Source organism: Carlito syrichta, unplaced genomic scaffold (assembly GCF_000164805.1).
Source record: "Carlito syrichta isolate Samal-C Ts95f unplaced genomic scaffold, Tarsius_syrichta-2.0.1 Scaffold107969, whole genome shotgun sequence".
In the NCBI taxonomy this organism is placed as follows: domain Eukaryota; kingdom Metazoa; phylum Chordata; class Mammalia; order Primates; family Tarsiidae; genus Carlito; species Carlito syrichta.
In genome coordinates, this window is record NW_007052065.1 from 11,066 (window position 1) to 24,171 (window position 13,106).

The window sequence follows — 13,106 nt, forward strand, 5'->3', positions numbered from 1 at the left end:
CCAGTGATCCTTCTGCCTCAGCCTTCCAAGCAGCCAGAACTACAGGCGTGCATCACACCTGGTTAATTTTTGATTTATTGTAGAGATGAGGTCTCACCAAGTGGCCTGGGTGGGTCTCGAACCCATGGGCTCAGCAATCCACTCAACTCGGCCTCCCAAAGCACTGAGATTACAGGCTGAGCCACCAAGCCCGGCCCATTTTTGTATATTTATAAAGTCATAGAAAACATTTAGAAGAATAAACATCAATCTGTTAATAATATCATCCTCTATGAAGAGTTTGGTGGAAAGAACAGGAAAGGGGATACTTTCACTTTATAAAAATCTGCATGAATTGATTTTATTTTTTATGGCATGTATTTCTTTTAGAATTAGCAAAAGAGAAAAAAATGAGTGTTGTTACCACTTCATAGGAGGACAACAGTTTTATTTTCATCAGTATTCGTATTATATGTTCTTGCACAGCACAAATCTGTAAGAGAAAACCCAGAGAAAAAAGATAAATTACACCTGCAAAAGTGAGTGGATTATCTTTACATAACAAATCTTCCAGGTGAGTACTGCTTGGTATTTGCCACTGCTCCAGCTCACTCAAAATCCTAATACCTGCCAAGGGTAATACAGAGGACAGGGAAGGCCAAGCTCCTGCCAGTACCCTCCCCCACCAGAACTTATGTGTGCAAGTTTCCTATCAAGTAGCAAGTGGACTCAGAATGGAACATGTACCCTTTCAGATACTAGCAGACACAAAGCAGAAGATAGGTATGCACACCTGAGAGACAGAGCTTCAGGTTCAAAATGCTCCATGAACTTGTGTAAAGCTAATATAGCTAATCAACCTCTCTGAGTGTCAGTTCTCACCTGTAAAATGGGGATCATATGCCTATTTCCTTGAGTTGTTGCAAGGGTTAACTTCATTAAGGAATATTAAAGTGCTGCTATGGCAGAAGTCCACATTAATATTAATAACAAAGCAGTATTGAACTTCAAAATACACAAAAAGAATGATGTCAACAGGACTAAAGATAAGATGCCAGCTTTATAAGCAGCCCTAACAATATCAGATGAGAATATCTGCAAGTAACTACAATTCTTCACAGCTCTAATAGAACAAACATGGGGCCTCCAACAAGACAAGTATGTGGCCATTGCACAATGACTTAGGTAGTGAGGGTGGCTTCCTAAAGACCTTCTGAAATAGTTACACAACTGTCTCCTAAGAAACCACTGGAACAAACAAGTTAACTCAGGAGATGATGCCAGGAATGAGGTTAATGGAGGAAGATTCCAACAATAAAACCTAAGCATATACACATACACAAGGAACACCTGGTTCTGGGAACAGCAGCTGTAATGGCATCAGGACTGATCTTCTGAAACAGCTGCTAAGGAGATTATAATAGCACAGTGACATTGCAAAAATGCAGTGCATCTGAACACAGATTGCAAGTCTTTTCTCTCCATTAATCCTGATTTTAAGATGATGACTACCCTCAAATTGCAGCATCCCTATACATGGCTCATGGAAGAGTGTAATCAGACACCCCCATGTAAAGAGAACACAGAAAAGAGCAGGTATGAGGAAAGGATGCACACAATTGAGCACACAGATTGTGCCCACAGACCTTCTTTAAAACAAGAGAAGAGCCCTAGTATTGTGCTGTGGATCTCCCTATAGTTCCTCATCTTGCATGTGTAAAGATTCTATGTGTTTTCTTACTTTCTTTACAAAAGAGTTGATAAATTTGTGTGTAATTAATTCATAAATATGGCCAGGCATGATGGCTCACATCTGTAATCCCAGCACTTTGGGAAGCTAAGGCAAGATGATTGCCTGAGCCCAGGAATTTGAGACCAGCCTAGGCAGCATGGCAAGACACATGTCTACAATAAATTAAAAAATTAGCTGGGCATAGTAGTGTGTGCCTGTAGTCCCAGCTACTTGGGAGGCTGAGGCAGAAGGATCTCCTGTGCCCAACAGGTTGAGGCTGCAGTAGCCATGATTGTGCCTCTGCACTCCAGCCTGGACAACAGAGTGAGACTCCAACTCAAAAAAAAGAAAAATAAATAAAAACAAAGTAAAGACATTCCAGATAAAGAACCCTGAGAGAATTTGCTGCAAGACAATTAACCATAAATAAAAAAATACCAAAGAACACTTGTCAGACTAAATGCAAGTGACCCCAGATGATAATTCAAATTCATGCAATAAATCAAAAGCACCAGTAAAGGTAATTGTGTAATTACAAAATACAATATAAATGTATATTTGTTATTCTTGTTTTAACTGATTTTTTAAAACAATTATATGAAATAATACATACATGTATAATGTGTCAGACATAAAACATAGAAATGTAATATATGTATAATATAGAAGTGAGTGGAGGCAAAGCCATAGTGAGTTAAGGAAAGAGCTATGGAGTTTAATAGTTATAACACTGCATTGCTGGCTTTCTAACATTAATAGGAATAACCTGCATACCAATATATTCTAAAGTGAAAATAGGAAATAGAGCTATGCAGGAGTAACTTTTTCTACATAACTGAAATTCACCTAGTAAAAAATCTGAAGCTGACGGATTTGTTTAACAATACAACAATCATAAAATTAATAATTTAGAGTAACATAGCACAGAAATTTAAAATATTAGAAAATATTCAGTTAATGCAGATGAAAGCAGTAAAGGAAAAATAGAAAAACAAGATCAATATGAAACAAGCAGAAGATAAAAAGTGAAATGACAGACCTCTATCCTATTATATCAATAATATGAAATGTAGATAAACTAAATAATCACATCAAGAGGCAGAGATTGCCATACTGGAGTTAAAAAAAAATGGTCCAACTATGTACTGTATCAGTTAACACACTTTAGATTCAGAGATGTAAATAGACTGAAATTAAAAGGCTGGAAAATGATACACCCTGCACATAGAAGCTGCAATAAACATCAAGAGAAAAAATGCTAATACTAGGAAAAAGGGTTTTAAACCAAAAAATATCATTGGAGATACAGAGTGACATTGTAAAATGATAAAAGTCTTAATCCACCAGAATAGCATAATTCAAATATATATACATGTAATAACAGGGTACTAAAATACTTTCAGCAAAATCTGACAAAAATAAAGGAAGAAACAGAAGATCCAAGAATAACAATTGGAGACTTCAATACCATGCTTACAATATGTAAACAACAAATAGGCATATGATAAGGAAATAGAAGACTTGGAAAATATTATAAACTCTTTAGATCTACATATCTGTAGATCATTTCACAGAACAAAAATCAGAATATATATTTTTCTCAGGAATATGTGGAAAAAAATCTCCAGTATGGACCTTACTTCAATCCATAATAGAAACTCCAATACATTTAAAGGATTTAATTGATACAAAATACTGGATGTGCCAAAAAAAAATGTATACACATTTTAAGAGATGCTATCTATATATTACTTTTAGTTTGCCATAGTCAGAAGTGTCTGGACACTGATGGCAACCACTTTGAGCACCTCAAGTAATTACAGAAGTTTGACTTGTATTCAACTTTTGTTATTACTATATACTGAGTATTATAATTTTAATACAGTTTTTTCCTTTCTTAAAACTTGCATTCATTTTGTTGGCACTGTCTGTATGATTTCTGACCATAAGGAATAAAATTATAGATCAATAGCAAAAAAATATTTGGGAAACTTACAAATATGTGAAAATTAACAGGCTCTTTAATAAACAACATGCCAAAAAAGAAAGAAAATGGAAATCACAACATGCTGAGATGGATGAAAATGAAGAAAAAACATAGTAGCATTTATGAGGTATAACTGAGGTAGCACTTAAATTTATAGCTATTAGTCTTGTGTTAACAAAGAAAAAAGATCCCAAACAAACAACTTAACCTTCCAATGAAACACAGTAGAAGATAAGCAAACCAAACCTACTGCAAGCAGAGGAAGGTAATAGATTAAAGTGAAAAATAAATAGGAAAAACAGAGAGAAAAATTAATAACACAAAAGTGAGATCTTAAAAAACTAGGAAAATTGGCACACTTTTAGCTAGATTGATAAAGAGAAAAAGAGAAGACAAGAATGGCTGGAATCAGAGAGATAGAGGGACATCACTACAGACACTAAAGGGGAAAAGAGGCTGGGCATGGTGGTTCATGCCAGTAATCCCAGCACACTTTCAGAGGTGGAGGTAAGAGAATTGACTGAGCCCAGGGTTTCAAGACTAGCATGGGAAACTTGGTGAGAACTTGTATCTACAATAAATTTTAAAAACAATTACCTGGATGTGGTGGTGCATGTTTATGGTTCTAGTTACTTGGAAAGCTGAGGTGGAAGAATTGTCTGAGCTGAGGTGGAAGGATCACCTGAGCCCAACAGGTTGAGGCCGTGGTGGAATCCAATAAAATATAAATATCAGAACTGGTAAACCAGTTTAGTAGTGTTGTAGGAAACAAGATCAGTATACAAATGAAGGAAACAAGGACATAAGCTTGACAAGGTTCTTGTGTTTCTGGCCTGGTTCCAACAGGAGCTTGACCAGTGTTTTCTTCTCTCCATGTTTGCCCCTGGGAATGTTGATTTAGTAGAATTCAGGTGGTGTGACCTCTAGTCTGCGTAGGCTGGATGTAGCCTGCTTCGATAATAACTTTACTCAGAACTTCAGAGAACACAGATGTTAATAGTTTGACTTAGACCCTCAGAAAACAAAGATATCAGTGCTATAATAAGCTTGCTAGGGAAAATCCTGAATGTTAACGTTTTCCCAGCTGATGCTAGCATTAAAATATTTCTTGTCTATGTAGTTTTGCTCTATATAAGAAAACATGCTGTGAGAATAAACTTGCTCTCGCCTATTGAGACGAGAGATCTCCCAATCTCACTGTTCTTTGTCTTTCTTTTCTCATTCCCTCCCCCTACCTCAGGCCCTGCTCTACTGAGACTGGACCTCCACATACAAAAGTCAACTTTATTTTATGCACTTGCAATACAAAAATTGGTAAATTTTAAAAATGATTCTATTAATAGTAACACCAACAAAAAGAAGATATTTAGGAATATTTTAACAAAAGAAGGACAAGAGAGATACACTGAAAGTTAAAAAAAAGACACAAACTCATAAAAAAAAACCTACAGCAATAAAAATTATCCTTCAAGTTTGCAGAAGCACTTCAGCTTGATAAGGTCCCACTTGTCTATCTTATCTCTTATGGCATGGGCCTTTGGAGTTTTGATCAGGAATTGGTTGCCTATTCTGATTTCCATAAGGGTGTCTCCTGCAGTTTCTAAGATTCTGGAAATCTGGGGTTTTACATTTAGGTCTTTGATCCATTTGGAGTTGGTGTTTATGTATAGTGATAGTTAGGGGTTCTATTTCACTCTTCTGCATGTGGTCAGCTAGTTTTCCTAGCACCATTTACTGAATAGATTCTCCTTTCCCCAGTGGTTGTTGTTGGAGGCTTTGTTGAAGAAGAGTTGGTTGAGAAATTGAGGTTTTGTTTCTGAAATCTCTAACCTGTTCCATTGGTCTATATGCCTGTTCTTGTACCAATACCAGGTTGTTTTGATTATTGTAGCCTTTTAATAAAGTTTAAAGTCTGGAAATGTAATACCTCCCACTTTGTTTCTTTTGCTAAGGAGTGTCTTGGCTATTTGTGGTTGTTTCCCTATGCATTTCTGTATTGTCATTTTTGGGTTTGAGAATGATGCTGGTTAATTTAATGGGTATAGAGTTGAATCTCTATATTGCCTTTGGTAGGATGGACATCTTACAAATGTTGATTCTTCTAATCCATAAGCATGGAATATATCTCCATTTGTGTCATCTTTGACTTCTTTGAGCAGCGTTTCATAGTTTTCATTGTAAGGTCTTTCACTTCTCTGGTTAGAAAGATGCTGAAGTATTTCATTTTTTCTGTGGCTATTGTGAATGGGATTGTGTTTTTTATTTGGTTCTCTACTTTTTTGTTATTGGTATATAAGAATACAAATGTCTTTTGCATGCTTGTTTTGTATTCTGAGACTTTGCCAAAGTCCTTTATCAGTGCAAGGAGGTTTTTGACAGATTCTCTTGGATTTTGAAGGCATAGGTTCATATCATCAGCAAAGAGGGATAGCTTGACTTCTTCCTTTCCAGTTTGGATATCCTTGATTTCCTTCTCTTGCCTGATGCTCAAGAGAGTGGGGAGACAGCCCATAGAATGGGAAAAAATATTTGCCAACTGCATATCTGACAAAGGTCTAACATCCAGGATCTATAAGGAACTGAAACATGCCAAAAGGGAAAAAACAAACAGCCTCATTAAAAAGTGGGCAAAAGACATGAATAGATGCTTATTAAAAATAAAAAAATTAAAGCAGCCAACAAATGCATGAAAAAATGCTTGGCCTCACTAATCATCAGAAATATGCAAATCAAAACCATACTGAGATATCACCTAAATCCAGTAAGGATGGCCATCATTAATATATCAAAAACAACAGATGCTGGTGAGGATGCAGAGAAAAGGGAATGCTTCTACACTGTTGGTGGGAATGCAACTAATTCCACCTGTATGGAAAACAGTACAGCGATTCCTAAAAGAACTAGAAATTGACCTTCCATATGACCCAGCAATCCCCCTTCTGGGAATATACCCAGAGGAACTTAAATCACTCTACAAAAGACATAACTGTACAGACGTTTATTGCAGCACTACTTACAATCACAAAAACATGGAACCAACATGCTGATCATTGAAACTGAACTGGATTTAAAAAATGTGATCTTTACACACGGTGAAATATTACACAGCCATAAAGAACAAAATTATGGACTTCACTGCAACTTGGATGGATTTAGAGTCTATAATACTCAGTGATTTATCACAGAAACAAAGAATTGAGTACCACATATTCTCACTCATAAGCAAATCCTGAACATTTACCATAATATTATAAGACAGGGATTGGCAGTAGTCAAAATTGTGGGGGCACGGGAGCACATAATATTAACAAGTGTACCTGTTCTCAAACCAGGCAGGTGGGGACCAAAGGGAGGCCCACACTTTACCTGTACAATGACCACTTGTATACCTAATTCTGAATTGTACCCCACATCTTTAAAATAAAGTAATAAATAAATAAAAGAAAGGGAAAAAGCATCCTGTGTTTATAGATTAAAAAACTTAACATTGTTGAGTTGGGAATATGCATAAAATTATCTAGATTCAAGACAATTCCTATTAGAACCCTAACTGACATCCTTATAGAAACTCACAAACTGTTTCAAAGATGGATATTAAATTGTAAGAGACCCAGAGTAGACAAACTGACCTTGAAAAAGAACAAAGTGGGAGGACTCACATTTCTCAATTTCAGTACTAATAACCAACAGTAATGAAGACTATAGACAGTGATACTGGCACCAGGACACATAGATCAGCGAAATAAAACTGAGGTTCTAGAAATAAATCCATAAATCTATATAAAATGAATTTTGACAATGTTATCAAGACTATTTATTGGGGAAAAGGAGGTTCAACAAACAACAATTAATGCTGGGAACAAGTGGATAGCTATGTGCTAAAAAATAAACTTGGACTTAGGCATCACATAAAACACAAAAATTTCCTCAAAATGAATCAAAGACCTAAACATAAAAGGTAAAACTATACTGGTTCATAAAAAAATAAATAAAAAGTCGGCAACTTCATAATCTCATGATTGTGGATTTGAGAAAGAATTCTTAGATAATACACCAAGTGCACAAACAACAAATAGATAATTTAGACTTTATCAAAATGAAAAACTTTTGTCCTTCAGGAGAAACCATTAAGTGAAAGAAAAACCTATCAAATGAACAAAAATAATTGAAATAACATGTCTTGCAAGAGACATGTATGAAGAATGTATAAGACACTTAAAACACAAAAATACAAGGAGTACATTTTTTTAAAAATGGACAAAAGGTCTGAATAGACATTGCTTCAAGAAAAATATATGAATAGTAATAGAAAGAAAAAAAAGGAAGAAAGAGAGGGGAGAGAAGGGAGAGGGAGGGAGGGAGGGAGAAAGAAAAAAAGAAAGATTAGTCTTCAGGTAAATACAATCCCAAATTACAAATATATACCATTTCATTCTAACTAGAAGGGCTAGAATTAAAAAGTGTTGGCAGACGTGAAGAAATTGGAACTCTCATGCACTATTGGTGGCAATGCATACTGTGCAGCCATTTTGGAAAACAGTCTTTGGAAAACAGAATTACTAAGTGATTCAACTGTCTGCTAGTTTTAACAGATTTTTAGTGGAATTCTTCATTTAAGATCATGTCATCTGCAAACAGATAATTTTACCTCTGTTCAGATTTCATCCATGTGTGCTTCAGAATTGCATTATGCAGTTGTTAGATAGACGTCCTGCAAATGCCTGTTAAGTCTGTTTGGCTTAACATATAGTTCAAGCCTGCTATATCCATATTGATTAATTGTTGAAAGTGGGGTACTGCAGTTTCCTAATGTTATGTTGCTATTTCTCCCTACACATCTGTAAATATTTACTTTATATATTTAGGAGTTCTGATGCTGCATGCATATATATTTACAATTGTTATATCCTTTTAACAAATTGACTTCAATATTATACTGACATTTTTGGTTTCTTATTGCAGTTGTTGACTTACAGTCTATTTTATCTGGTAAGTATACCTACCCATGCTCTCTTTTGGATTTTATTTGTGTGAAATATCTTTCCCATTTTTTCAATTCCTTAAAGATAAAGTGAATCTCTCACGGCAGCTTATAGTTGTCTCTTTATGGTTTTTTTCCCCTAGTTTATTCAGTCATTCTGTCTATTGAGACTGATTGATTTAGTCCACTCACACTTAAGTAAATCTTGGTAAGAATTTACTAGTCCCACTTTTTACGTTGTGTTTTAGCTATTTTATAATTTGTTGCTGTCTTCCTTTCTTGTCTTCCTTTATGACTTGACTTTGTAGTATTAAGCTTTGATTCCTTTCTCTTTATCTTCTATGCATCTACTATTGGATATTTTGTTTTGTGGTTACCGTGAGGTTTAGTAAAATATCTTACAGTTATAAAAGTCTTTTTTAAGCCGATAACAACTTCACTTTGGTTGTATATAAAGGCTATGCACTTGTACTCTCCTCCAACACTTTAAGTTTTGATTTGTTTACATCTTGATATTTTGTATTCAGTAACATATTTTTGTTATTATATTTATTCTTAATACTTTTGTCTTTTGATATACATGGCACTATTGTAGTATTACACTTTGTGTTTGTCTATATATTAATCTTTACCAGAGTAAAGATTTAAAATATTCATATGCTTTCATACTGCTTAAGCCATCTGTCTACAATTTGAAGGCATGTAAACTCTCACCCTGACTACATAACAAGAATTATAACAAAAATAAAAGTTCTTTGCTCAAACCATTTTGCACCAATGTGAGAGGCTTACTTTCCCAGGAGACAATCATGAGAGTAAATATTCTCGTACACTCTTGATGTGTAATTAGCAACATCAGTCTAAACATTTGGCCCAAACTTTTGGTTGAGGGCCACTTGCCTTTGCAGGTAACCATGACAGTCATAGAAAGGCAAGATGGTATATACGCTGTAATGTACTTGGCTTATTTCTTACCATGATATATCCTGCACATTTTTTCATGTCAACTAATGCTGTCCCTCGCTTTCATATAGTTGTATATGATTGAGGTTATATAACTGATTCTTTTTAAATAGTCATTTGAATAGTTTATAATCTTTTGTTACCAAAACTATAAATTAAAACTCAGTCATACTGCAGGACAAACATAACAAAATTATATTATTTTCAAATATAACTAGTGATTTAAATATGTTGAAAATGAATATACATCTTATCGAAATTTGTGGAATGCAATAAAAGCAATGCTCAGAGAAAAATTTATAGCACTGAATGTAAACATTAGAACCAAAGAATATAAAATCAATGATGTAATCTGCTTTAGAACCCTAGAAAAAAGAGCTATATAAACCTACATCAGTCATACAAAGAGAAATATAAACAATTAGACCACAAACAATAAAATTGAAAATAGGAAACCAACAGAGAAAATTTTATAAATTACTGAAAAGATCAGTAAAATTGAACATCAGGCTAACTAAGAAAAAACCAAGACACAAATTTCTAATATAAAAAATAAAAGAGAGCCCACCATATCTGATTAATGGATAGTAAAATATAAACTCCATGCCCACAAACAGTATCCTAGATCAATTGACAAATTAATTAAAAACGCAACTCTCTAAAATCCACAAAAGGAAAACCCAGTAATTGATCTATAGGTGTTAGTAAAATGGAATCGATATGTAATTAGCTCCCCAAATTTACATATTTTTTTAGTTACATGGGGCCACGTTAACTTATTTTAACTGGTGGGGTCTAACGGTTCCCATTTTGTAGAGAAAAATTTGGAAGTGACGTGGCAAACATTTAATTTTATTACTCATTAGGTCAGGGAATTGATGTTCACTATAAGATGTTTTAGCATAATTGGTGCCACAATTATGGAGAATTTAGTCAAGAGAATACTTTTGTCATGGTTAAAGGAAGGCATACCTGTTTTCAATAAAGTAATGCCCCCTAAGATTATGTGGGAGCATACCTAAATTTTGTGGTATTTCCAGGTATGCTTATTCAAGCTCTATATAGATTAAGGACATTGAGATTTCCCAATTGATGCATTTCAACAGATACTGTACTTAATTCACAACCTATTTTGTAGAGGCATAAAACTCAATTGACAGTCATTTAACTTTTTATTTTATATGTTCTTAGTTAACTTTGGATATCTAGTTGAGTCAAATTGTGTGCAATTGTTTATATTTTCTTTTCGGGGATGAAGGTTGCTTTGATGTTGGAATGGGGGCACCTATGTACCCTACAAATATCTACTAGTGTCTTCCCCCAGTGAGCCTCAAATCAGTGTTTGCATTATAATAGACATCCCATATAACAATAGTTGTGTTATAGACTTAAGGATGCTAGGTTTATGTCTGATTGAATTAAGTAATACTTTTTCCTATGGTGCCATTGGTGCTTTTCTGCATTGTGGACAAAATTCACTGTGTACTGGTTACCAACTTATCTGAGTTCAGTGAGACATTGTATAGTCAGTCATACACAAGTTGCATAAAGTGGATTTATTACTTTAGGTTGGAAAGGGATAACACAAGTTTCCAACGCAAGCTGGTACCCAAAGACTCAGAAAAGCTGCCCGGGGAAGATTGTGTCTTCACTGCAAGTATCTCAACTGCTCCACAGCTGAACGATCCCGGGAAGCAGGTCTCCTGGGTTTTATATCCCAAGATGCTATGACATGCTGGACAAGTATTGAAGGACATCCTTTTTCTAAAAAGGACTGTAAAAGAGCACAGGCTGTTCTGGTCAGTTCCTCCTGAGACCAAAATATTGCATTCCCATCATACATTTATTCTAGAGAATTATAAGCAAGAAAGCGGGGAGAACTGGGTCAGTCCATGAACATTCAGAGAAATGTCCTGAACCTTTAACACTGAAGGATCAGAATATAGGTTTTAATAGAGATATGTGGTAGCAGCAGTTGCAGTAGAGGTATTTAATGGTCCTGGTGAGCCATCTGCTCTAGATTTTGGATCCTCAGCCTACCATATGATGGCTTTTCTCTTTTGTCTCTATAAAAATTGTCCTAGAATATTTTGGATTTCTACTCATGTAAAGTTGCAGGTTTCAGGTACTATCTCTGATGATTGTTCCACCATGAGGACCATGTGTGTGGTTAAGGGGGAGCATTCTAGAGCCCAACAACCCACATGGGAGGTGATCATCTATGCAGCCATTGACAGCTTCTCAATCTTGTCGGGGTAAGTGTCCACAAGGATTATAGTCATTTTGTGTAAGGATCATCCAAATAGATGAAGAAAAAATTATCTAAAAAAGTTCAACACCCCTTCATAATAAAACAAATAATGAAGAGAAGGGAACTATCTCAATGTGCATTAAAGCATTAATGAAAATTCCACAGCTAACATCATATTTGATGCTTTCGCAAACCTCAAAATTGATACAACATATTGTCAAATCACACTTTAATTCAAAGTGAAATATCCAAATAATAGCCAGACACAGTCAAGAGTAAAGGGAAAACAAAAAACAAAAAAACAACCAATTAACATGACTATACCCTCTGATAAACTTGACAGACTTACAAACTGACACCAAAAATTTTAGCAAACAAAATAAATCATCCACATAAGGTAAGAAAAATCCCAATAATCAGACTCATTTATTAAAGGCCTATTAACCACGGAGCAATTAAACAACTATATACAAATTAAACTTACCCATATATTAGAATTATGTTTCAATCTATCTGTTTATTCAACACACTTTAAAATGGTTACAAAAAAATTTAACCAGCTTCAGGAAAAAAAAACACGATACATTCAACTCATATTATTACTTTAAAAGTATCTATAGAATTCTTGTCTCAACATTTCCTTGCACATGCAAGGAGACCTTCTTTAAGAACGAGCTACTGATAAACACAGTATGTGTATAACTAATATTTTATTCATGTTGCAATTTTTTCAAGCATTATACAATAACTAATTTGCATTAGGCTTTTCATATTACTTATATTTGTAGAACTTCATTCTACTAGGAGTTGTCTCATGACTTTTAAAGTAGTTTGTTTAAAATTGAGAACATTTGTGTATTTTTCATACATAGACAGTTTTAATCAGGTGTGTATTACGTTTACAAGGTCCATATCCAGTGTACATGATTATTTGTCTACAATTGAATATAAGAAAAATAAAGGCATTCCTACATTTTGTACATTGTTTTTCTTCAGAATTAGCTATTTTATGTCATCAAATGCAACTGAAAGAAATAAAGGCCTTATCACATTTCTTACATTCATAATGCCTTTTTTGGTGTAAGTCCTTTTATATTTTCAAACCACATTTCTCAGTCATAGGGGATTTTCTCCAATTTAGTTCTTGTAACTCCATCTATGTCTTTGAAGGAAAATTAAATGCTTCCCTACATTTCTTCCATTTATAGGGTTT